The following is a 25729-nucleotide window of genomic DNA, read 5'->3' on the forward strand; positions in this document are numbered from 1 at the left end:
ATCACAGCTGGACTGTCATATGAAAATGACATCACAACGGCTCTGTAATCAATTATTATGTTTCAGTTGTGACGTCAGAGTGCTTGGTGCTTGAGCCAGCACAGAGCAGAACTGCAGTTGTCACTCCAGCACTTAATTAAAGCAGCAACAAGCTCTTGAAATTGCTTGCTTGTAAAATAGTTTTCGGTGATACTTCCCAGACAGTAATTGACAGGCAGCCATTTATTGTAGATCGTTTCATTTATGCACTGATGTAGTAACAACTATGATCAAGAATGTGCATGTTTTTAATTATTTTAAAGCACAAAATGAAAACATGTTTTCAATGCATTTTACTGAACTGCTTAAACTATTTGTCTGCAACACATTAACAGCTGTTTCCTACATTTTTAAAATCCAAACACATTTTACATTGATTATAAGGAGCAGAAAATGCAAGATCACATATATCAGATTAAGCAAGAGGAGAAGCAGTAAAGGAGATGGCAGTGAGTGGCCAGGTATTATGAAGAATTAACAACCCCCAACTTAAGTAAAAAGGATTATGCAAGACAAGTCCACTCAGAGTTCCGTGACCTTATAAAGGAACTCGGCTTGGCTCGTTCCAATTAATAGTTCTCAACTCACACGCTTTTGGAGTGACACCCGCCTTGTAAACAGCTGCCTCACCCGCCAATCCTCCTGCACGCCCATTCGTTTCAATGGGCCTCTCACCCGCCACTGTGGCATGGAAAAAAGGTACCCTTCAGCACTCATTCACCATTAGGAAGACAGTGACACAGCGTGCTTAAACTCACCAGAGTTTAACATATAAAACGTATATGGCACTCCTTATTTGCGCAGGTCTTGCACACTCAGGAGCTTCTCTCTCACACACTCATGCCTCAACGAGTGTGCGCCACCGCCTTTTCACCCGCCATTGCGACTTAAATGGTTGAGCGCTATTTGGTCACGCAACACCTTGGTGACTTGCAATATTCTTATAAAGACGATATTGGGGGGGGGGGGGGGAATTTCATCCCATTTGTAAACTGGTAAAAACTCGTCGTTTCCTATTATTGTTGGATTCGGACTATTGAAACGCCCTTCGTAATGCGATTGCTGTGAGACACAGAGAGCCTGACTGCAGGAAGCACTTTCCTTCTGCGCACGCACGTCAATTGCTTACCGGAAAGGATACTCACCGCTGAGGTCATTTAGGAAACAATTAGATGCCTGTCGCCGGAAAGAGAGAAAGAAAGACGGAAGGGAAAGAGGAGAAAAGTGGCGGTGTTAATGCTCGATCCAGCTAAATATAATCTTTTCATGAACACCCCAAACCAGGCATGCTATTTTCTTTTATACCTACCGAGTCCAACACACATCTGAACTCTCACACGGCCATTTGGAGCATCAAAGATTATCCTGGTGTGATGCACAGAGGGGAAACCGGCTATACTTTGATCTAGCCGTTATTGTAGTTTTATAGAAGATTGCCCTCGTCACCCTTTGCTTTTGTCACATTTGTGGAAAATCCGAAGCATTTATAAGAACATATTTTCAGGGGTGCTTAGGGGTATTTTTCTCACTGCCCTGATAGTGAATGCATCTGCAGCCTATACTTAGAAAAAACCCTTTGCACGGATTCCTACATTGATTTATCTGCATAACGCTGCTCGTTGCATCTCTATTGCTAACCTCCCAACTCGCCATGTGAATCGACTTGGAAACACACTCTGTCACAGAAGAATCAGCTTGTGATGTCCAACTTTCAACAATTGGGGCAATCGTATTGTACATGTATTCCATATCTCCGTTCTTGATTTGTAGAGCCTACTTTAGCCTTTGTAGGAGTGTACCATCCATCCTCTTAGCACGCAACATCACTGTGCGGGCATTCGCTCTTCTGCGCTTCTACATTCACCAGATTGACCCTCTGTTGCGGGGGGCTGGGTAAAGGGGGGTTGTGGGGTGCGTTTTAGAAGGCGCACACTCGTTAAGGCATGAGTGTGTGAGAGAGAAGCTCCTGAGTGTGCAAGACCTGCGCAAGTACGGAGTGCCATATACGTTTTATATGTTAAACTCTGGTGAGTTTAAGCACGCTGTGTCACTGTCTTCCTAATGGTGAATGAGTGCTGAAGGGTACCTTTTTTCCATGCCACAGTGGCTGTTGTGACTTAAGCCCCTCCTGGGCTCGTGTAGAAGTCACGTGCAATGTGACACGGAGGAGACGTGTCATCCTGTGAATAAAGGGCCGAGCGGTTTCCCAGTCAGCAGTCTGTTACCAACATGCCTCCTGCCTCCAGCCTGTCATTTAGCATAGTGTGAATGCAGCGCACGAGGCAGAGGTCCTGCCCAGTAGAGCCCTCCTCCAGGGCCCGGGACCACAGGGCACCTTAACACTGGCGACGAGGATGGGATCCGATGATCTGTCGATCCCGAAGAAGAAGGGACATAGCCTGTCCCTGCCATGCGATTGGCATGGTGAATTGGTCCAACGGCGTTGGTGAAGCCATGGCGAAATGGGCCAACGGTGTTGGTGAACCCGTGGCATGCATGGTAATAAGGGCCGAGATGGTGGCCATATGAAGGGCTAAGTCAGTCCTGCCACGCGACCCTTGTGGCTACGCTCGCTCCCCATGTCAAGGGAGTTTGTGCCCAGCCAAAAGGGGAGACCGCCTTGCCCCTGCCAGGACACCGGCCTCTCCGGTGCCTAGCGAAGGGTGCCATCGGCTTTGATGAAGTCGGGGATGAAGTCGGGGCAAGCATGGCACTCAAGACCAAGATGGTGGTAACAACTGTTGCAGCCCCCTGTTTCTTTAAGGCAGAAGCCTCTCTGTTGGGGGCGTGTCCTGTGACGACAGGCTGGAAGGAGGAGTGTTGGCGTGATTATGCCAGTTACATGTTATACTTTAATAAAGAAGGCTGATTCCTAATCCTCTCCGACTATGCGTTCTTTTGTACATGAAGACATGCCCAGTCCGGGCTACAACTGGCGACAAGGTGCTCTCCTGCAGGTCGGAGTCCTTCCAGCGGGTGATCCCATCACGCAGATCCTCATGAGCGGCTGTTGATCCCACCAAACCACCTCCTCCTGCGGCGTGGTGCCGCCTTCCGCGCACTGGCAACAGACGATCCCGCCTTGTCACGTCCTTCCTGCGATGGGTGTTCGGCCCTTATACCCTCCTTGCTTCCAGATCGCAGACAGGAACGCATCGGCCCAGTGCACCAGCGGACCACATCCACAATTCTTCTGCGCACTTCCAGCGACGCCGAGTGGACAGGACTGCGCACGTCAACACCTGCCTCACAACGTTCTATGTGAAGCTGGGCCCACCTACGCATCTGCGCAAAGCGGGCACAAGAGGTCAGTGTGACACTGCAGTTCACACGGATCAGCATCGCCCAGCACGGCTCCTCCCCCACTGGATTCCACAACACTCCACGTGCTTGCTGGAGCCCTGGGCCCACAAAGTGCACCTACACTGCAGCCCCAAGAAACCTCTACACATCATAACAGAGGGGAAAACCCCAATCTGTGACTCCTATGCACTACACCACAAAGGGGGCCCCGAATTACTCTGTCTACTGGTGGACACATAACCTTGGGAGTGGGTCAGGTACCTCGACTGGTAAAATAACCCACTAGGGAGTCACATCTGCTAACATGGGCGAACCTGCATCACCACCCCCGCACGCAGCATGAAGTCTGTCCAGCTGTGCATGCCTCTTCCATTTTCCATGACACCACAAGCTAACAAAGGTCCACGATGGACCGAATGGATGGAGGACTTCTACCACTTTGTAAGGGGATCTGGAGAAGGCGACTTGTCCCACCTATGTGACGTGTTCCTCAATTTAGTAGGGGGGAGGTGAAAACAATTGTTAAAACCATCCCAACAGCCGACCAGCCTGACTTTGCCTCCCTGATTACCACTCTTGACAGACTACTCATCATCAAACCCAACAGAGATTATGAGAGGTACCTATTCAACCAGTGCATGCAAAAACCACAAGAGACAGTGGACGAATATATAACTCGCCTAAGAGTTAAAAGGGCCCATTGCCAGTTTGATCCTTTTTTCCTGGATGAAGCCATATGTTTGTGCGTCATCGACGGCTGCCTGTCACCCACGCTGAAGAAGCAACTACTGAAAAAGCCCCTCACCATCCCAGAAGTCAGCGAACTCGCAAGAATCTTTGAGAGAGTCGACGCCCAAGCCGCCTCGAAGGCAGGCACGCCAGCACTGAAGCATGACACTACTGGAGTGATTGCTGCGGTTCAGCAGGCAGTCCCGCGGCAAGGTGAGAGGGGAGTCACTCCATACAGGCAACCCAAGCAACCTGGTACCAGTCAACAGAGACAGTGCTACAGATGTGGCATGGCGTTCCCTCACTCAGGGTCTTGTCCAGCCTTGTCACAAAGGTATGCCAACTGTGGAAGAGAGGGACACTTCCAATCTGTCTGCAGGGAAGGGAGACTGTTCCCTACCCCGAGACCCCAGATGCCTTTCAGCATGCCGTATCGGCCGCCACAACCACCATATTTTCAACAGAGGTTTTACCAACCCCCTTAATGGCGGTATGTCTGAGCCGTTGACGAATACCAATACCTGGACTATCCACAAGTCTATGGGTACCATGAGCCACCATCTCTCCTGGCTGACAAATATGACGAGCCCCCTGAAGGGTATCTAGCAGAATAAAACCAATACACGTTCATGCCTAACACGGGCTCCCCATACTACAACCAACGAGCGCAAGATGAATATGTCAACCTCATCCAGGACACAGCGAGGAAGCCAGGGAAGCCCCACGGATTCCTGTCAAGATGGGAAACAACCTTTTTCACTTCCTGGTAGACTCTGGCGCCACTGTAAACATCATGGGGGAGCAAGAATACTTGAGAATCCTGGACAAACCAGCACTAGAGACGACACAGTCCTGAATTTTGCAGTGGGGGCGGCAAAGCCCCTGCATGCCATTGCCCATTTCAAGCGCTGCCTCCTCCTTAAAGGGCGGCAGACTGACACAACCACCCACGTCATTCGATGCCCCACCAAGGGTCGCTGCCTCCTCATCTACTACACAGCCTCGTGCCTGGGGCTCATTGACATTAATTTCAGTGCTGATGACATGATAACATCAACGGCTGTCATGCCATTGGATGAGAGGATGAGAGGATGCTGTGAGAGCCGTCACTGCTGGCGACCCCCAAGGCCTCATCACCAAACATGACATTATGGAGAAATTTACCCAACTATGTACTGGTCTGGGAAAACTAAAGGGCCCACTGATCAAGCTACATATTGACCCATCAGTAAGACCTGTCCCACAGTACCTGAGTTGCGTTGGATTCCATCTCCAAGAGGCGGTCTCCAGAGAACTCAACCAACTACTCACAGATGGCATCATTGAACCAGCCACCGGGCCCACTCTATGCGTCTCTCCCCTGGTCATCGTACAAAAAGAGAACGGGAGGCTGCGCTTGTGTGTCGACATGAGGATGGGTAGCACTGCCATCCAGAGGGAGAGACACCAGGGCACATCTATTGAGGACATGATCGTCCAACTCAACAACGCTAGAATTTTCTCCAAGCTTGACCTGATACAGGGATATCACGAAATGGCGCTACATCCCGCCTCAAGGGTCATAACTACATTCGCTACCCACAAAGGACTATTTCGCTATCGGCGGCTGAACTTCGGACTCGCCTCAGCGGTTATTTTCCAGGAGGCCATTCAGCAAATAATCAGACCCATCTCAGGAGCACTAAATTACAGTCATAACATCCTGATCTTCGGGGCGTCCAAAGAAGATAACGACACTGCGCTCCTTGCCACATGTACAGTGGTCCAGTCCGCAGGCCTAACACTCAACATCGACAAGTGTCGTTTCTGTAAATCCAAACTGAAATTCTTTGGACACATTTTCTCTGTCGACGGTATGACCCCAGACCCAGACAAAGCCGACACCATTACTAAACTGAAAGAGCCTCAGCAGGTTGCAGATGTTCGATCCTTCCTGGGGCTGGCTGGATATTGCGCAAGATACATTCCTCCCTACGCCTCCATTACTGAACCACTCAGGAAACTACTACAAAAAGAAGCCATGTTCGAATGGTCCCCCCGCATGCCAGCAGGCATTCGGCTCCATCAAGAAGGCCCTAACAGAGGCCCACCACCTGGCATATTTCGACCCCTCGTGGCATACAGAAATAACCGTGGATGCCAGCCCGTAGGCCTGGGGGCCATCCTGGCACAGACAAGCGGAGAGGACATCAACCCAAGAAACATTGTAGCATATGCTAGCAGGGCCCTGTCCACGCGGGAATCCGCCTACTTGCAGACTGAGAAGGAAAGCTTGGCTGCCGTCTGGGCCTGTGAACACTTCCACAACTTTGTCATTGGCAAGAAGTTCACCTTAATCACAGATCATCAGGCGCGGCTATCCTTATTTGGCAACCCACACACCAAGATGCCCCCGAGGAGTGAGCTGTGGGGCATCAGACTGCAAGAGTATGACTACGACATAGTGCATAGACCGGGAGACAAACTAAACCCAGCGGACTACCTCACCCACCACCCTGCGGGCCCACCAGTCACAATGGTTGGTGACATCACATATATTGATTATGCGGCAGCCAGTTTGCTCCCACCTGCTCTGTCCTTAGACTCAGTCGCAGCTGCGTCGGCCGCCGATCCAACAACCTCCCTAGCCATCAGCTTAACGAGCAACAACAGATGGAAGGGCTACCATCACGCAACCTTGGCCCACCCGGGTGTGTCCAAAGAGGAAATGGAAAGATTGGCAAGGGTGCAGTCCAAACTGGCCGTCAAAGACCACAACATTCTACTAAGAGGCAGCCGCATTATCATCCCAGAGGCACTCAGGCAGATGTAGTCCAGACAGCTCATATGGGGCACCGAGGCGCAGAGAATACCAAACGGCAACTACGCTCCCACGCCTGGTTCCCCTTCTTGGACTCACTGGCTGACGAGTGGATCAAGAACTGCCTTACCTGCCAGTGCATAGCACCAACGGAGTGCCCAGTACCCCTTCAAACGACCCAGATCCCTGAACGGCCGTGGGAGAGAGTCGCAGTTGACTTCTATGGTCCGCTCGAGTCCGGCAAGTACCTTCTCCTCCTCATTGATGAGTACTCACGATTCCCTATTGTTAAGAGAATCGCCACCATGGCGCTCCCCCATGTCGCGGCCACCCTGGATGAGGTGCTTAGCGAATGGGGCATCCCAAGAGTCATAAAGTCAGACAATGGCCCGCCGTTCAACAGCCATGAATTTGGGACACTGGCAAACCCCCTTCAGGTTCAGACACCTCAAGATAACACTGCAGTGGCTGCAAGCGAACGGCATGGCAGAGCGTTTCATGGCGTCAATAAAGAAAACCTTCCAAAGGGCCCACATAGAGGCCACCAATCCACATCAGGCTTTGTGTAGACTCTTACGAGAATATCGCAACACCCTGCACGAGGCCATCATCAAGATACCGGCAGAATTGATGGTCCGATACGATGTGCACACTCGGATTGGCGAGACTCCTCGACTCCGGGAGAAGCAAAAGCTGAAATTTCCCAGAGATGCATAGGTGAAGGAGAAAACGAAGCAGGAGTTTGATTTAAGGTGCCGGGCGGTGCCCAAGGACTTCCGGGTTGGGGACGAAGTCCTAGTCCATGGTCAAGAAGATGGATCCTGGCTATGCCCCGAAACCCATGAGTGTCACTGCCGTAAAACAGACAATGGTGACTGCCCTGCATGAAGACAAGGAAGTCACAAGGAACAGCTCCCTACTTAAACACTTTGTCAAGAGAGAAGACTGTGAATAACCACCGCCGGAACTGGATCCGGAGCCGCGGGAGCCGCGGGCTGACCTGTGGGTCCCGTCTAGTGGGGACACAGATCAAGAAGGGACACTGCTTAACCCTCCAGGAGGGAGTGAGCCGGGTGCAAGAGGCACCAGGCCTCAGCGAGTAATGCGGAAGCCTCTACGCTGGGTCGAAGAGTGCTAATCTGGAGGTTTGAACATTTGCCCGGGGGTGGTGTTGCAACCTCCTGTTTCTTTAAGGCAGAAGCCTCTCTGTTGGGGGAGTGTCCTGTGATGACAGGCTGGAAGGAGGAGTGTTGGCATGAGTACACCAGTTACATGTTATACTTTAATAAAGAAGGTTGATTCCTAATCCTCTCTGACTCTGCATCCTTTTGTACATGAAGACAGGCCCAGTCCGGGCTACGAGGGGCGCAGCCTCCCCGCGGCCCCAACACACAACAGACTTGCTGGCCTTCCCGGTGCACGAAAGGTCTGTCGGCCAACCCCAGCATGCATCGGGAAAAAATATAAGTATATGCCCGCCTGGGGGAGCCTGCCTTGTGTGCTGCCCGGACTGCTGCTGGCGATGGCTCCTGCCTGGGGGAGCCGAGTCAGGACTTGGCGGCAAGTCTGCTGTCCTGTCACAGTGGCTTCAAGTGCTGCCAGCAGGAAATGCTCCAGGGCCTGCCTTTGGTTTGGCCCCTAGCCCGCAGCAATCGCTTCTACCTGGGGTAGCCTTGCGGCTTTACCAACCCCTGCCCCCACAACACATGCAATGCTGCCCACCCCCGCTCCTGCCTGTAGGGAGTGTTTGCAGGTGGCCCGTGACTGCTATCTTCACAATGCCACCCAGTGTACTCCCGTCGAGAGAGAAGGTGCGGCCTCTGCTGCTCTGTTGAATTAATGGGAACACGTCCCATGTGGGGGAGAGAGCTTAGCGGGTTCCCACGGCTGCTGTCAGAGGGGACAAGAAGGTACAGCGAGCAGTCCCGCCACTGCGCAGCCTCTGCGGCATGCCCCAAGTGCTCTCAGCATGGCACAGGTTGATGCCCGCACCCCTCCCTCTGAGGAACGAACACGCGGCAACGGCCCGACCAAGGACACCAGTGGTCCTGCTCAGCCTTCCACATCTCCACTCAGCCATGGCTTTCCGGGAGGAAAGTGCTCGTGCGGCTAGTTCTTTGGAAGTGTGGACAGGGAAGATCTCGAAAACCATCAACCCCGCCTGGCAGCTCAGGGAGGATGGCTACTAGCTGACCCCAGCAACAGACCATCAGCATCCACACGGCAGATGTTGCCCCTGGCAAACCCAGGCGTGGCTTTTCCTGCACCACCACTCCTCGTGAACTAATAAAGTTGTACATATAATTCACTAGTGCAGTGGCCCAGGGTCCCTTTGTTAATCAAATGGCAAGGTATATCGAAAAGTATGATGCAAGCCCACAAGTTAATGTTATTAGTCACTGTATTATCGTTGTTTTGCATTATACTCCTGGTGCATGGGGTTGTTCCGGTGTATTAAATTGATTATGACGGGTACACTGGTTTCCATGCACATTATCCAAAAGGTATTGAATGTTGCGTTTGTCATTATTTGAAACTTTACCCTTAGCGTGGGCATCCCAGTTCCTTGTCCTCCCCCATCCTCCCCTTTTTTCCAGGGCCTCCTCCGAGCCTATTACTCTTGGGACGCCGTAAGATCTAAGCTGTTGGCTGAGCATTCCCCTATGGGCCTGCCAGTACTTCGTTAAAGGGATCGCAATGTAACTCCGCTGGGCGACCTGTAAAACAAAAGACAATTCATTATAAACATTTTGTTTTTTGGGAGGGTGGGTGGGAAACAAAACCACGCTCCGGTGAGGCAGGAAACCGAGGGAGAATGTGTTGCTGTCTAGAAAAGGCCGTGCCTTTATGGGGCCTCCTTTTCCCTCGGTTCCCTGCCCCACCCCTCATGTTTCGCGCGCTCCCATCCGCTTCCGGGGGCGGGCTAACGTGTTCTTCCCCCCATCCCGCCCCCTGACCTGTTTGAGTCGTGGGGGTGGAGGTCGGCTGGGCAACCCCCACTAAGGGGCGGCGCCCGCCATGCCACCTTCGCTGGCGCGTTAGCCCGCCATAGCGTGGGCATCCCAGTGCCTTGTTCTCCCCCCTCCTCCATGCCCTGGCCCCTCACTCCCCCCCTCTCCTCCCCTCATGCAACCCAGCATATGTCATACATCACATGTTGGAATAAACAACTCAGACACTTTGTAAAGTTGGAAGATTAAAATGCCTCAGCAGCTTTATTTTGCATAAAGTCTTGGAGTTATCTTACAGGCGATCCGTAATTCACCACCACAGGTATACTACTCTGTGTGCGGCTACCTAGGTATCCCTTGCCCCCCCCCTCTCCCTTACCGTCCTCGTCTAGTGGACGCCTCAGGTTGAGCCCGGCCCTTGCTAATAACCTCGCTCTACCCCTGGCCGTTTGTAGATTTCCCATGCCCAAGTTTTTTCATATGCCCCCCCTTTTGCTCTAGGTCTTTGTTGGGAATACCCTGCCCCCCCTCCTACCCTGACACTTACCCTGTGTCCTGGGTCTGGGTCTAGGTAAAACCGGCAGCCACGCGGTGCCTCGCTAGTGTTCAGGTTCCTATACCGGCACCACAACAAGTGCCCCAACATTACACATATCCCACATCCGTTGTTAAGGCCGACACCGCCCTCCGGTGCCGGCCCACACCTTTCTGCCTGCCTATATGGTCATCGCTTTGCGATGCCCGTCTATTTTGAGTCGTTCCTACTCTACTCTGTCCCCCCCTTCGTCCCCCAATTGCCGCTTGTACTGGAAGCCCAATCCTATCTATGCTGCCCCCCCATGTCTCCCTTCCGTCTTGCCGAGCCCCTAAGAACTTCCCAGTCCCTCTCCCCCAAGGCCTTCCTGTGAAGCCTGACCCAGTGCCCCCCTGCCAGCGTAATATCTCTTCCGTGTACCCTAACCCTTCTCATTCCTTTCTTTCCCAAGCTTGCTCCTCGACTCACCAGGTCCCCAGTTTTTTGGGTCCCGCCAAACCCCCCCCTCCCAGTCGTTTCTGCCCCTCCAAATCCTAGCTCCATTTCCCCCCAGAGGCAGACTTCCCAGCCCTGTTCTTCCGTACCCCGTCTCCTGTCCCCCCAGCTTTGGGTCCTTGACCCCCCCTTTCCTTGGGACTGGCTTCCTCCCCCCTGTTCCCTCTATTCACCTTGCCGCCCTGTCTTGGATCCCCCACGTCCCTCCCCCTCATGCCTCATGACTTCCCCTTGCTGTTATATTGTCACCGTTACCTGACCCCCCCGTAGTCTCCTCTTGTTCCCCCCCGACCGACTTCCCTTGATGGCCTTGTTTGTGAGTTTGTTATTCGCCCCCCCCCCCCCCGCAATTTTGGGCTTGGAATTGGCTCCCAAGTCCCCTACGTCCCTCCCCTTTTTTTCAGGGCCTCCCCCGAGCCTATTACTCTTGGGGCGCCGTAAGATCTAAGCTGTTGGCTGAGCATTCCCCTATGGGCCTGCCAGTACTTTGCTACAGGGATCGACCTGTGACTCCTCCAAGACTCTCTGCTGGTTGCCGGCGGCAGAGAGTTCCCCCCAGCCTGAACAGGTCGCTCCATAGCCGACCCTTCCACTTCCTCCCCTCGCTCAGTCGCTCCTTGGTTGGTGTATGGCCTCCTTGTCCACCCCCATCCACGTCCTTCCAAGCCCTTGCCCCTTCCATGTCCTACCAGGAAGTCCGCACTTCCTGCCGCATTCTTCCCCATGCATTCCAACTTCTTCCTTGCATCGCCCTTAGACCCTCCTTGTTTACGCCAGCCGAAGCACCCTCCCCTGCCAGCCTGCGCACCCCACCCCAGGCAGCAGCGAAGTAAAAGCACAGGGGGGGGGGGGTGCCCTTACGAGTTGGGCTGGGGATACTCCATTTTGTTGCCATTGCCGGGTTGAGGATCCTAGGTCAAGTTGGTTCGTAAATGTGAGGGGGTAGGCAACTCCCTAATTTCGTTCATGCAGGGAAAGGTTTAAAGAGCCCTTGTTTTTATTATATAATGCTTGATTTTGAAACTTCATTTTTGGGCAACCCTAACATAAATACGCAATGCCCTTGCATATAGTTTGTTTGCACATTGATTAGCTTCCTTACCATGTGGATTTATAGTGGATTGGAAATTAGTTCCAGTGAATTCTCTACTGCCCCCTTCAGGCGATGCCTCTCCATTAATCCGCACTTTGCCCCTGCGGCACGTTACTTTGTGTTACTTACTTGTTGGTTTATTTGAACTGTCTTGCCCAACAGATCATGCTTGGATGTGTTATTGGTGCTCTACCCTTGCCCCCCCCCAATTCGCGGTGTCCAGTTCTGTATCCCTTAATATTGTGCCCCCCTTACTCCCTGTTTCGCCAGACCGAGCACCCCAATCCCCAGCCGCTCTCTGCACGGGATGAGGGGGCTCAAAGCGAATGTGTGGTGCTCCGTGTGGTCTTGCTCCCAACACTGGTCAAAACTATTAGCCGCACAGTGGAGTAACTCGTCATCAGTGCCATGGAAGTGGTTTAAAGTTGAATTCATATATAAAGAAATTGCGCTGTTTTAAAATATTATTTTGTACATTTCCTTTGGTTGGAGGTCAACTTAATTCAGTCTTAACACTTACCCACAAGGCATTGCAAGCTCTTTGTCCCCCCCACCTCTTACCCTCGTCTTCCCCCATGACATAACATTTTCCTACCCTACAACGCCACGCGCCCCCTGAATGAGCTCCATGACAAGTAATTCACCACAAGCCCTGCGCCGCGCCGAGTTTGAATATTCTGGTCCCCAAGCCAACAAGGTGCCAGAAACCAGCGCCAAAAACTACCTACCCTCTTCCACCGCACGGTCAAATTTGCCCAATGAACCATGCTGGGTACGGGGTTGCTACTTACAATGCACCCCGCGTTTCCCTTTCCCACCAAGCCCCCCTTTCCTACGGAAACCAGTTGAAACCACCTTATGCACTTGCCCGATACTGGATTCCCGTTTTTCTTTACTGAGCGCTCTGGACCCTTCCCAAGCCTGTTGGGCTTCGAAGACTAGAATGAACACGTTTTTCCAACCTTGTGCCCGGGGGCTATGCAGCACCTGAGGGCTCGTTCTTCAAATTGAAACCCGGCTGTAACATAATTAACCCCTAATGACACATGCAAAGCGTTTGTCAAACACGAAGCCCATCTTCACGCACAATATATAAAGGCGATGGGGCAATTATTATCCTGGTCTCACACTCATCCAGGCACACCCTACCCCCCCCCACAGCCCTCCTCACACGCAAGAATGCTCCATGCTTCGCCCTCTTGTCGAATTGCATTCTGGTATTTGTAGTCCCTTTGATTCACTACCTTGTAAAGGCCCCGGCCGGCATGGCCGGTTCTGGGGTACCCGTGTGCGTCATCCACACCGTGCTTAAATCCACCCCTCTCATATCGAACATCTTTGGGGAACACTCACATACTGAATTGCGTCATGGTGCTGTCCTGCAAGGCCACGTGAAGGGGTGGACTCTCGATTCACTATGGTTTGATTGCTGTTGATTGTTTTGCATGATAAACCCCTTCCCCACTCCTTACTTTGAATTCTCGTACTCCCTCTGGCCGCTAAACCGTGCCTTGATGCTGCCTTGAGGACCCCCTTCTGTCCTTGCATGCCACTACCAGCGCCTTCCTCAGCCTATGAATCCGAAGCCACAAGATCCTTGTAGCCACTCCAACAAGGTTCTCCCCCCTCATGTTTTGCAATCCCCTTTCCCCCCCCCACATTTCAACCCCAAATGCGATAACGCCCGCCCCTCTATTCTCCATTCCTTCTTTGGGCCCTCTGCTAGCGCCGCCTCAACGTCTTGTACCCGCCACTTGACCTATACCTCTACTCAAATTGGGAATTCTTGGTATCCTGACATTCCTAAATTAAAGAATGGCGCATCCTAATCTTTAATACAACTATTGTGCGCCCATAATATTGTACTTTACGATTGCGCAGATCTTTTGCCTGTCATTTGCTTACTAACACGTTGCGCGGCGGCCATTGAAATCAGACAACATGCTTAACTACAAATGCTGCATTTATTCGAACCTACGAAAACGTGGCGCGGCAGTCTAAAACCGTGAAAACATGCCGCCCCTACTCGACTTTAGTACCCGTGGCGCGGCGGCCATTGGTTTGGGCGACATACTGTCCTTGCTGTCGACAATTCATGTGGCGCGGCGGTCATTTAAATAGAATCGCATGCTGCCTTCTGTCTCCCGCACAGAAACATGCTGCCTTTATTTTTGCGTCCCCCTGGCAACTGCCTGCTTTTGCTTAGACCGCCCGTGGCGCGGCGACCATTGCATGGAAACCATATGCTGCATTCCTCCTACGCTAACCTACTGCCATAAAATTGGAAACAACCTGCTGCCTTTCTCCAACACAGAAACATAATGCCTCTGCTTAACCATACGTGGCACGGCGCCCTCGCGAAAGAAACAGCATGCTAGATCCCCCCAGTAACTTCCCTCCAACACACAATTAAAACACATGGAGCGGCGGCCAGCCATCGCCATTGAAAAGAACGTGTTGCTCTACCTCCGCCCGAACATACTAGCTTTGCTTTAAACGCATGGCGCAGCGGCCATAGAAATTGGAAACAACCTGCTGCATTCATCCACCACCGGAACACCATGCTTTAGCTTAGTAGTACGTGGCTTGGCGGCCCTCGCAATAACAACATCATATCACATACCTCCAACGCATAGTTAAAGTTACCGCCTAAAAGGGGGCCCGCCCGTACGCACGCACTATGAAACATATTCCTGACGGGGGGGCTTTGGCCGAGTATAGCCTAGGCCGTGTGAGTCTGACGCACGTAACATATTGTTGCCACAACTTTGTTAACCCCGGTGAGCGACCATGGAACAAGACTGCCTAAACAATAGCTCCCCACTATCCTGGTCTGCCCATAGCCCCGTGTATGTCCAGTCCTCTGATTTTCCACTTTCACTTATGCATATACAATAGCAAGCAGCAAAGCAGCCGCCTTCACCGCTGAATGTCCTGCCCTGCCGATACCGCCCTCCATGTACAACGACCGACTTTGATCCTCCGGCCATCCGATACGCCCGATGCGACTACGGTACCCGTACCCTCCACAACACGTTAATGCTCACCCACACACGCGTCTATCTTGGTATTACCAATGCCGCCCTCTGTTCTACCTGGTACCCTTCTATTTGATCCACCCACAGCCTTTTTGCAATCCGACCCACTGTACTACAAATTCCATAATCCCTTTAACATACTGGCCCCTCTGGTCACTGGGTTAAACTGTCCCCTTGTCCCCGCCTTTACACCGTGATGCCCCCACCGATACCCCTCCCTCTCCTTGCTTCGCAGCCGCCTTGCTACCTTGCACATTAGCCAGCTCTCCCCGCCACCCACGACACGCTGCAGTCCGTCCTTACGGCCTACAGGGCTAACACAAAGCTAAAATTCCTATGCGTTACCTTATCACCCCCGACCGGAACCGACAACAGCTGCCAATGGAACTCTTGGAGCAACCTTCCTTGAACCGACTGGTCACCTTCCTCCGGATCGCGAACACGTCCACCTCCTCGAAGTCTGGAACCAGGCACGAAACAAAACCATGCTCCGGTGAGGCAGGAAACCGAGGGTGAATGTGTTGCTGTCTAGAAAAGCCTGTGCCTTTATGGGGCCTGCTTCTCCCTCGGTTCCCTGCCCCACCCCTCACGTTTTGCGCGCTCCCGTCCGCTTACGGGGGCGGGCTAACGTGTTCCTCCCCCCATCCCCGCCCCCTGACCTGTTTGAGTCGTGGGGAAGGAGGTCAGCTGGGCAACCCCCACTAAGGGCGGCGCCCGCCATGCCACCTTCGCTAGCGCGTTCGCCCGCCATAGCATGGGATGTTGTGACTGAAGCCCCTGCTGGGCTCGTGCAGAACTCCCGTGCAATGTTACACGTGGGAGACGTGTTAGCCTGTGAATAAAGGGCTGAGCGGTTTCCTGCTCGGGACTCTGTTACCACTAGGACTCCTGCCTCCAGCCTGTCATTTAGCGCAGCACCAGCACTGCGCAGGAGGCAGTGGGCCTGCCCAGCAGAGCCCTCCACCACCAGGGCCGGGGATTACAGGGCACCTTAACAGTGGGGCGACAATGGGTGGGCTGATTGAATCGGGACTTTAAGTCACTTCATTAGGCCAGAATGATTTGCAAACCAGCTATGCCTTAGGGACAACCACCTCCATTTAGTTTTTTTTTTTACAATTTCCAGGTAATCCCCCAATGCCTTAGCCTTTGTGGGTGCACACATTTGAAAAACAATATTGTACCATGGATGGTAGTGAATTTACGGACTAGAGAAAGAAAGCTCTGTTCTATAATGTCCTGGGAACAGCAGGTCAGAGACTAGTCGATGCTTATTCAAGTGTCAAAGAATGCAGAAGGATCAGCCATTATGAAGAAGCAGGCACAATGGCAGAGAGGGGCCTTAACAAGAAGGTGAACATTGTTCCTGAAAGATTTAACTTTGATACTGACTGCAGTCATCCTGTGAGTCAATCCAGGTCTTCCTCACAGGTTACTAGAAGTTAGTGACCTTGTGTGCAATTGGCCCAGTGGCTGACCAATTGCTCCAAAGCCAGTTGTGCACTGCAGCGACTGAAGGCACTAGAAGCCTTGTGGCTCAGCAGGGATCTTTCACTTCAATAGGCCATCAGCATTGCAAAAAGTGTCGAGCAGTTGATGCACTGCATACAGTAGGTGAATGGTGCAGCTCCAAAAGCAGACCTTTGTGGTGCGCTTGTGAGACAACCTCAAGTACATTTGAGGGCCAAAGATGATGCTGCACAGATGCATTCGACTCATTCCAAGTACGAGGGCCCACGCAGATCCAGACACAACCGCAGAGTTTGCTACTGCTGTGGCCACCAATGCCACCTTGCAAATAGTAGAGACTTCCCGGCGAAAGAAAAAGAGTGTCCTATTTGCAGGAAGCAGACATTTTGCTGAAGTCTATAAGGCACAAAGGAAACCGAAACATTACGCTGGTGGTGACTCAGATGAAGATGGAATTAGAGTTGTGCTGCATGTGTTGGAGAGTGCTGGAGTGGGGGTGCAGAGAGCCACACTCACCATGGCACCATCCTACCTCCAGGCCACACTATAACACCTAAAAAATTCCTACCTACCCTACAGCCCAACCCACCCCTAGCTACACAACACCTAGTCAACACCACCGCCAATAGTATGGCTATCTCCCCTGCAGAATGGATCACACGCTTTGCCTCCCCCCCTGACGCCACTGGTCCCATGCCCGCTCAGCCTTAGGAACGCCAGACTAGGATCTCGCTTTCATTATATAAATCTCTCACTCACAGCCCAATCCCCACACAAACCCTACAGCACCCACACCTCACCCACTGTAACCTCCCATTCTAGCAAAAACCTACCACGGATAAACATAGCACCCACTAAATTACAATGTGCTTTGATCAATGCTAGATCACTCCCAGCACACGCCACGGAAATCCATGACCTCATCACCAACCTCGACCTTGACATTTCAGCAATTACGGAAACCTGGCTCCACGAACCTGCAGGTCCTGCTCTCTCACTAGCCATCCCACAAGGACACGCCATATACAGGCAAGATAGACACTCAGCTAGAGGAAGGGGAGTAGCCCTCATAGTCAAAGATTGCCTAGCCATCAGACAAACCTCTTCCAACCTTGGGGAGAACATAGATTCCCTTGCAGTTAAGATCTCTACCTCCCCTAACACCACCTTCACCATCCACGTAGTTTACCTCCCACCAGGTCCAATTGCGGACTTCCACGACAACCTCATCCTTCTCCTGGGCGAAAATCTTAAAACTTGCACCAAAACACTCCTATTAGGCGACTTCAATCTAGGTCTCCATGATCCGAATGATAGATCATCCAAAGCCCTGATACAAGCGCTACAGGATCTCAGCTTCCAACAAAAAATCACCACACCCACCCACTGCAAAGGGCAAACCCTTGACTGGTTGGCTGTTAAGATGGATTTCTGAACTCTGACCTGGATGGGCAGAGGTTCAGAAGGCCAACCTAGTTTCTTGGAACAGGGTAACCTCTGGCAAAGCTAGACCAATCAGGGTAGCTATGGCAGGCAGTCAAGACTAAGTCTCAGGAGGGGTGAGGGTGACTGAAGGACCTCAATGAGCACACAGATCAAGGACACTTTGTAACATAGACCATAGCAAAAGAATCACAGTAACACTAAGTAAACCAACACATCACAAGCAATACAATATATGCACAAGACTATTTGGGTCTAAAGGGGTAAATGCACGAAATATGTCAACAACCTAGATGGGAAGGAAACGGGCAGTGCAGATAGTCTTTAGGCCCAGTTCGACATCGACAGCATCCATAAGTAAGAGGCAGTCCAAGCCCTAAGAAGAGAGGAGCCTTGTGCTGAACAGTACATGCAATGCAAACGCATGCGGTTGTTCCAATGGGCAGAACAGGGTCTCTTCAGGGGACTCTAGCAGCTTGGGAAGGCGGATGAGGCGATGCAGAACAAGTTCCCACTATTCAAGCAGGACCTCCACTGGAAGGCAGAGGCAGTTTGAGAGTTCGGGATGGAGTTGCTATTTTGCAATAGCAGTGGAAAGGAGTCCCCTTCGAATGCGGTAAAAAGGACGTATCGGCACCTTTTAGTTCCTGAGATACATTGATGATTCCCAAACGGGACAGTGGTGATTTCTCCACTCCGGGTGGATGAATTGACCCAGTTTCACTGCAGCAGGCTTCAGGGGCAAGAGGGTCACAAATGCAGTGGACTTGCAAAGGATGTTGCCGCGGCAGGGCAACACAGTAACTGCATTTACTGCGGTCCTGGCGCGCTCATCTCACTTCAGACCTTGGAATGCCAAGTGTGCGAAATTTGGCGTGCGAATGCCGTGGCCACAGAGCTAGCAGTATACCAAGTTTTGAGGGCCTCCTCGAAACGGCGGCGGTGACAGAGCAAAGCAACTGGGTAAGCTGGTCAATCCACTTGTTGGCCCAGGGACACTTCCGAGAAAGCTTAATTGCAGGGTTTGATGAAGGTGCCGAGAATAGTTGGTCCCACTATTCCAATGGGTCGAAGCGTCTTCGCAGACCTTTTAGGATGACCAGATGCAGAGGGGTCCCACGGGACGACAGCGGGCTCAGGGTGCCAAACCTTCCAGCGGGTCACCAACGGTTCCTCGACTCAGCTTTGTAGTTGCAGGATACTTGGATCCTATCCTTTGTTCAGTGATAACTCAGGAGATCGACATGGTAGTGGTGTTTTAGCCTCCTCTTATCCAAAGTTCCCTTGTGCCAAAACGAAGAAGACCCAATGGGAGTTCTGCTCACAAACACACACTCCATAAGTGGACCAATCATGGACCACGTTGGTCCCAGTCATTCAGGGTACTCCAGACTCTCTGGCACCCAGGATGTGTATTGGAACCAGACTTCCAGCCAACAATCTGGAGGCGCACACACAAGGCATGCAGAAGCCTGCAAAAGAATTGGGATATGCAGGAAAGTGCATGACCAAATAAGGACTGACCCGGGTCGACTCGACCTGGGGAAGGAGAAGGGGCAAGATGGCCAAAGGACAGGACAAAGAACCTTGTGGCATGGCCATTTTGGAGCCAGGCCACCTATTCATACCAAACACGGTTAACATGGCAGGAAAGGGTTAAAAATAATGCGATAAGATAGCTGCCACCAGTCCTGTCCATGACACATCTGCACAGTTCATAAAAAGTCCGGCAAGAGTATCTAGGGCCTTTGGAAGTGACTATTGACCCAAGTGTGCTGTTTGGTAAGATACATTACACACTTGTTACATGTTGCACAAAAGCTGCAACAGGAGGAAAGGACTAAGGGAAACTAAGTCTCCCAGTACTGAATGTCTTAAGGGCATGTCAGTTTCCCCATAAAAAGTGAGCAAAAGCCCAGAGGAGTGCAGCTGAAGGCTGTGCTTCTCTGGCAAAGTCAGTCAATGGTGTCTAAACAGCAGCAAAAAGTGTGGGGTTGACACATGGAGGGAAAATTACATACAATTATGAAATCTTTCCTAACACTCGCCCCTCCCACACTAAGGACAGGGGGAACTAATCCACCCCTGGATGAGTTTCTTGGCCAGGTCGGTTATACATTCTGGACAACCCATCCGCATTGCTATGTTGGACACCTGGCCTATGCTCAATAGTGAAGTCAAAGCCTTGCAGACTTATGGACCACCTAGGCAACTTTGGATTCTCTCCCTTCATGTTCATTAGCCACTTTAAGGGCTTATGGTCAGTTTGCACATTGAAGTGGGTCCCAAAGAGGTAGGGCCTCAGCTTCCTTAGGGCTCAGGGCCCACACAACAGAGAACAATTCCCTCTCTACTATGGACCATCTGAGCTCTCTGTCCTTAAGCTGGCGACTAATGAAGCCAGCAGGGTGGTCTTTACCCTTCTCATCTACTTGTGATTGTACAGCTCCTATCCCAGTGTCAGAGGCATCTGTCTGCACAATAAAAGGTCTTTGGTAATCAGGGGCCCTGAGAACAGGGGCCTGGCACAGGGATTCTTTTAAGCCACTGAAGGCCTTCTCACACTCTTCAGACCAGATTATCTTCTTGGGTTTCTTTGGAGTGGTGAGAGCAGTCAGAGGGGCAGCTATGGTACCATAGTCTGCCATTAAATATCTGTAGTACCGCGTGATTCCCAAAAAGGCTCTCACTTGGGCCTGTGTAGTGGGGGTAGGCCAATCTTGTACTGCTTGTACTTTACTGGGTAGAGGATGTATCCTCCCTCCACCTACTTCATGTCCAAGGTAGACCGCTGATCCTTGTCCAATCTGGCACTTACTGGCCTTTATGGTCAAGTGGGCCTTCTGAAGAGCCTGTAACATGATCCCAAGGTGTTTCACATGGTCTTCCCAGGTGGCACTGAAAACTGCTATATCATCCAGATATGCAAGACAGAATTCATCCAACCCATTCAAAACATGATTCACAAGCATCTGGAAAGTGGCAGGGGCATTCTTCACCCCAAAAGGCATTACACTGAACTGGTAAAGACCCTCTGGTGTTGAGAAAGCTGTCTTCTCCTTGGCATGTTCTGCCAGAGCTATTTGCCAATAGCCTGCAGTGAGGTCAAACGTGTTGAGGTACTTGGAGGCACCCAAAGTATCCACCAGCTCATCCGTTCTAGGCAAGGGGTGTGCATCTGTCTTGGTGACAGCATTCAGAGCCCTGTAATCCACACAGAACCTCAATTCAGAAGTACCTGCCTTTGGAACCAAAACCACTGCACTGGACCAAGGACTACTGGAGGGTTCAATCACCCCAAGATCTAACATTTTGTTGACCTCTGTCTTAATGTAAAAACTTACTTTGTCTGACATTCTGTATCCCCTACTTTTGGTAGGTACACTGTCTCCTGTGTCAATGTTATGTTTGCACCAAGGTGTCAAACCAGGGGACTGTGAAAGCAAGGGAGAAAACTGCCTAAGCAAACTTTTCACCTCAACCTGTTGATCACAAGTCAGGTGAGGGGCCACTTGGACACCCTCAATGGAGCTGTCTGAAGGACTGCTTTGCAACAGGTCAGGGAGAGGTTCTGACTCCTCCTCCTCAACATCTGAAGCCAACAGCAGTGCAGCAATTTCAACTCTTTGTATTAAAGCCTTCAGTCTATTTACATGGAACACTTTTGGAGCCTGAACAGCCCTTCCAAGGTCCACTAAATAGTTGACCTCACCCAGTGACTCCACCACTGTGTAAGGGCCTGACCACTTGTCCTGTAAAGCTCTAGGCCTTATAGGATTCATGATCAGGACGTGTTGACCCGGTGTGAAATTGATGAGGGAAGCCTTCTAGTCATACCAATATTTCACCAGAGCTTGCCCTGCTTTCAACTTTTCACTAGCCAGACCCATCGGGAGTACCATCCTTTTTCTGAGCCCTAGCACATAGTCCACTACTTTGGAAGTAATGAGGGGAGTGGGCATCTCCCATCCCTCCTTGACTATGGCAAAGGGTCCTCTTACAGGGTGACCAAACAGAAGTTCAAAGGGGCTGAAGGCAACACCCTCTTGTGGTACTTCTCTGTAGGCAAACAGTAAGCATGGTAACAGAAGATCCAATTTTCTTCTTTGAGGTTCTTCCAGAGCCCCAATCATGCTTTTCAAGATTCTGTTAAACCTTTCAACCAGACCATTGGTTTGAGGTGGTATGCGGATGAAAACATATAGGTGACACCACATTCCTTCCACATGGCCTGCATATACTTGGACATAAAGTTGCTGCCTCTGTCAGATACAACTTCTTTAGGGAAGCCAACCCTAGTAAATATGCCAAGCAAAGCTTTTGCAACTGACTTGGCATTCACAGTTTTTAATGGGATGGCCTCAGGATATCTAGTAGCATGGTCGACCAGCACCAGGATAAACCTATTGCCTGAGGATGTTTGGGGGTCAAGGGGACCAACAATGTCGATCCTTACCCTCTCAAATGGTACCCCCACAACTGGAAGTGGTACCAATGGAGCTTGGATTGTTGAGACACTCTTACCAGATAACTGGCAGGAGGCACATCTCCTGCAGTGACTTTCTACTCGCACACCCATCTTGGGCCAGTAGAAGTGCATGGATAACCTTTTCTTGGTTCTCTTAATTCCAAGGTGTCCAGCAAGGGGCACTTCATGCGCCAGCTGCAGGAGGAAGGGTCTTACAGCAAGAAGAACCACAAACCTCCCATGGTCTCCTTCTGTAGACTCTGTGGGCTCACTATAAAGGAGCCCACCTTCCCAATAAATCCTGTGCTTCCCAGGAGGTTCATCCCCAAGCTGGGAGCAGGCCTGTCTCCTTAGGCCTTCCAGAGAGGGGCACTCACGTTGGCCCTTACTAAATTCTTCCCTGTCAGGACCACCTTCTACTAACAAGTCTTTTAGTTCAGGATGGTCATTTGGGTCAAATACTTCAGGTATCACCACCTCCTCGTCAGGTCCTGGTGATTGACCAACTACCTCCACCTCAGTGGTAGGTGAGTTAGGGGGAATATTTTCTTTCCCTCTTTTGGATTTTCTTACTCCTTTAGCCTTGGGTTTCCACTTTGGCTGAGGCATTGCATTGGCCTTGGCCAGTGCTGCCCTTGTTTGACACCTTGTGCAGGGTCTTTCAGCTGTGTCTCCCACAAGCCCTAAAGCTCTGAGATCATTTCCCAGCAAGAACTTTCCTGGGACACTCCTCTGTATGCTCACTGGAATTCTGACTGCTGTACCATTGAACGTAAGAGTTACAGGTATTACTGGGAACATGGGAGGTGGGCCATCAGCCAACTTAGTGGGCAACAGAGGAGCTCTGGCAACGTCCTCTGGGTCTACCAAGGTAGAATCCACTACAGTTCGACTACACCCACTATCCCTAAGAGCTGGAGTATCTACTTCATTGATCAGCACACTGTCTTTAAAGTACTGCTTGGTATTATCTGGAATCCTAGCATAAGCCTCTGAGACTTTAGGCTTCCAGGAACCCAGGGTAACTAAAACTACCTCAGCTTCTATCCCACTGGGGAAGGAGTTTGAGGAGAAGGATGCCCCTGTAATCTCTTCTTCCTCAGAGGAGGCGAAGGCCAGATTAGCAGAGTGGACCCCCAAGGTTTTGACCTTACATCTGGAGTCCCCCTTCACAAGCAAAACAAGATCCACTGGGTCTGTTTACACAGGGAAGCTTACTATAACAAGAGTTCTGTTTTGGAGGCTGACCTCCACTACCCTGCGAGTTCTCTTGTGTCTTACCCTTATTTTTCCTTTTGTGGCCCTTCTGGGAGGAAGTTTTATCAGATTCCCCACCCTTCTTATCTTTGGATTTTTTCCCCTCCTCCTGCTTACCAGGATGAGTCTTGTCCTTATGGGACACTCTATGTGACACCCACAAATCTGCTGCTATGGCAAGTTTCTTAGGATCTATCTCCTTTGAATCTGCCAAGTGCAACTTAAGCTTAGGGGAAGAATATGCAAAAATAGGTTCCAGCATGACAAGACATATCATACTTTCAAAGGTAGAGACCTTATAACCTTCAACCCAGACAGTCAAGTTTTTTAAGGATTCAGTTACATAAGATACCCAAATACCACCTTCTTTCTTTTTGTACTCTCTGAATCTCTTTAAGTATTGGGCAGAAGTCTTTCCAAACGTTAATATGAGAGTTTGCTTCAACATTGCAAAATCTGCTCTCTCAGCTTTTCACATTTCCATAATGGCACTACAGCCAGAATGAGGTAGTCTGCTAAGTAACCGGGCAATTTTATCAGCATTGTCAACTTGTTGAACTTCACATGCATACTCAAATGTATTCAGCCGTTCCATAATGTCATTCTTTTCCTCATACACAATGAGCAGATCCTTAGGAAACCTTGGATGAGAGGAGGACCTAGACCCATGTCCAGGACCTTTGGATCAATTGGCCACCTGAAGCTTGCCCAGTTTCAACTGGTGATCCCTGTCTTTCTGTTTTTCTGCCTGCTCTATCTTCACTTTGATCATGTTAAATTCAAGCTCCTTCTGCCTAAACAGTAGTTCTTGTTTCTTGAAGTCAAGCATGGCCTCACCTTCAGCACTGGCAGAGGAAATATTAGACATTACATCCTTCAAATCCTCATGATCACTATGAATCAGTGCAGCAACAGAACTACCAGTTCTGCCAGTGAGAGTAGCCCCACCTCCTTCTGCACTGTCATCAGAAGCTATGGCACTAAGCTGAGCTTCTTGCCAGTCTATGATTCTTTGGAACATTTCAATTGTTGTGCTTTGAGCAGAGATACCTCTCTCAGCACACATCTTTCTCAATGTTTCAGATTTAGAAGCATTCAAATTTAACAAGGTACTTGTTTCCATATTGTTAGATAGGACTATGGCCTTTTTTAACCACTGTATTTGTTGTTTTGAATGAATATACAAAGAACAGAACAACACCATCTCAAAATCTTAACATTACATCCAGATTGTAAAATTCATAACGTTACCAAAAATCACACAGTACTATACTTAAATTCATGAAAACAAAGAAACTAATAGCAATCATAAAGCACTATTTTACAACCAGTTTACAGATCTTTGACATACAATATACAAGACAACAGTGACATGCACAACAGACAACTCCATACTACAACAATTCACTGTGTGTCCTGGTAGAAATAACTTGAAATGCCTTCACTAGTATGCAACACTGGATACCTTCAGTCCTATCCCACCGCTGTACACCAATTTGTTAAGATGGATTTCTGAATTCTGACCTGGAGGGGCAGAGGTTCAGAAGGCCAACCTAGTTTCTTGGAACAGGGTAACCTCTGGACAAGCCAGACCAATCAGGGTAGCTATGGCAGGTGGTCTAGACTAAATCTCAAGAGGGGTGAGGGTGACTGAAGGACCTCAATGAGCACACAGAACAAGGACACTTACAAATTACTCCAGACAGGTGTTATATCACAAATATAGACACATTTATTACAAGGCCTTTGTAACATAGACCATAGCAAAAGAATCACAGTAACACTAAGTAAACTAACGCATCACAAGCAATACAATATATCTACAAGACCATTTGAGTCTAAAGGGGTAAATGCACGAAATATGTTGACAACCTAGATGGGAAGGAAACAGGCAGTGCAGATAGTATTTAGGCCCAGTTCGACATCGACAGCTTCCATAACTAAGAGGCAGTCCAAGCCCTAAGAAGAGAGGAGCCTTGTGCTCAATAGTACATGCAATGCAAATGCATGGAGTTGTTCTAATGGACAGAACAGGGTCTCTTCAGGGGACTCTAGCAGCTCGGGAAGGCGGATGAGGTGATGCAGAACAAATTCCCACTATTCAAGCA

Source organism: Ambystoma mexicanum, chromosome 5q (genome assembly GCF_040938575.1).
Source record: "Ambystoma mexicanum isolate Mex_15411 chromosome 5q, UKY_AmexF1_1, whole genome shotgun sequence".
Taxonomy (NCBI): Eukaryota; Metazoa; Chordata; class Amphibia; order Caudata; family Ambystomatidae; genus Ambystoma; species Ambystoma mexicanum.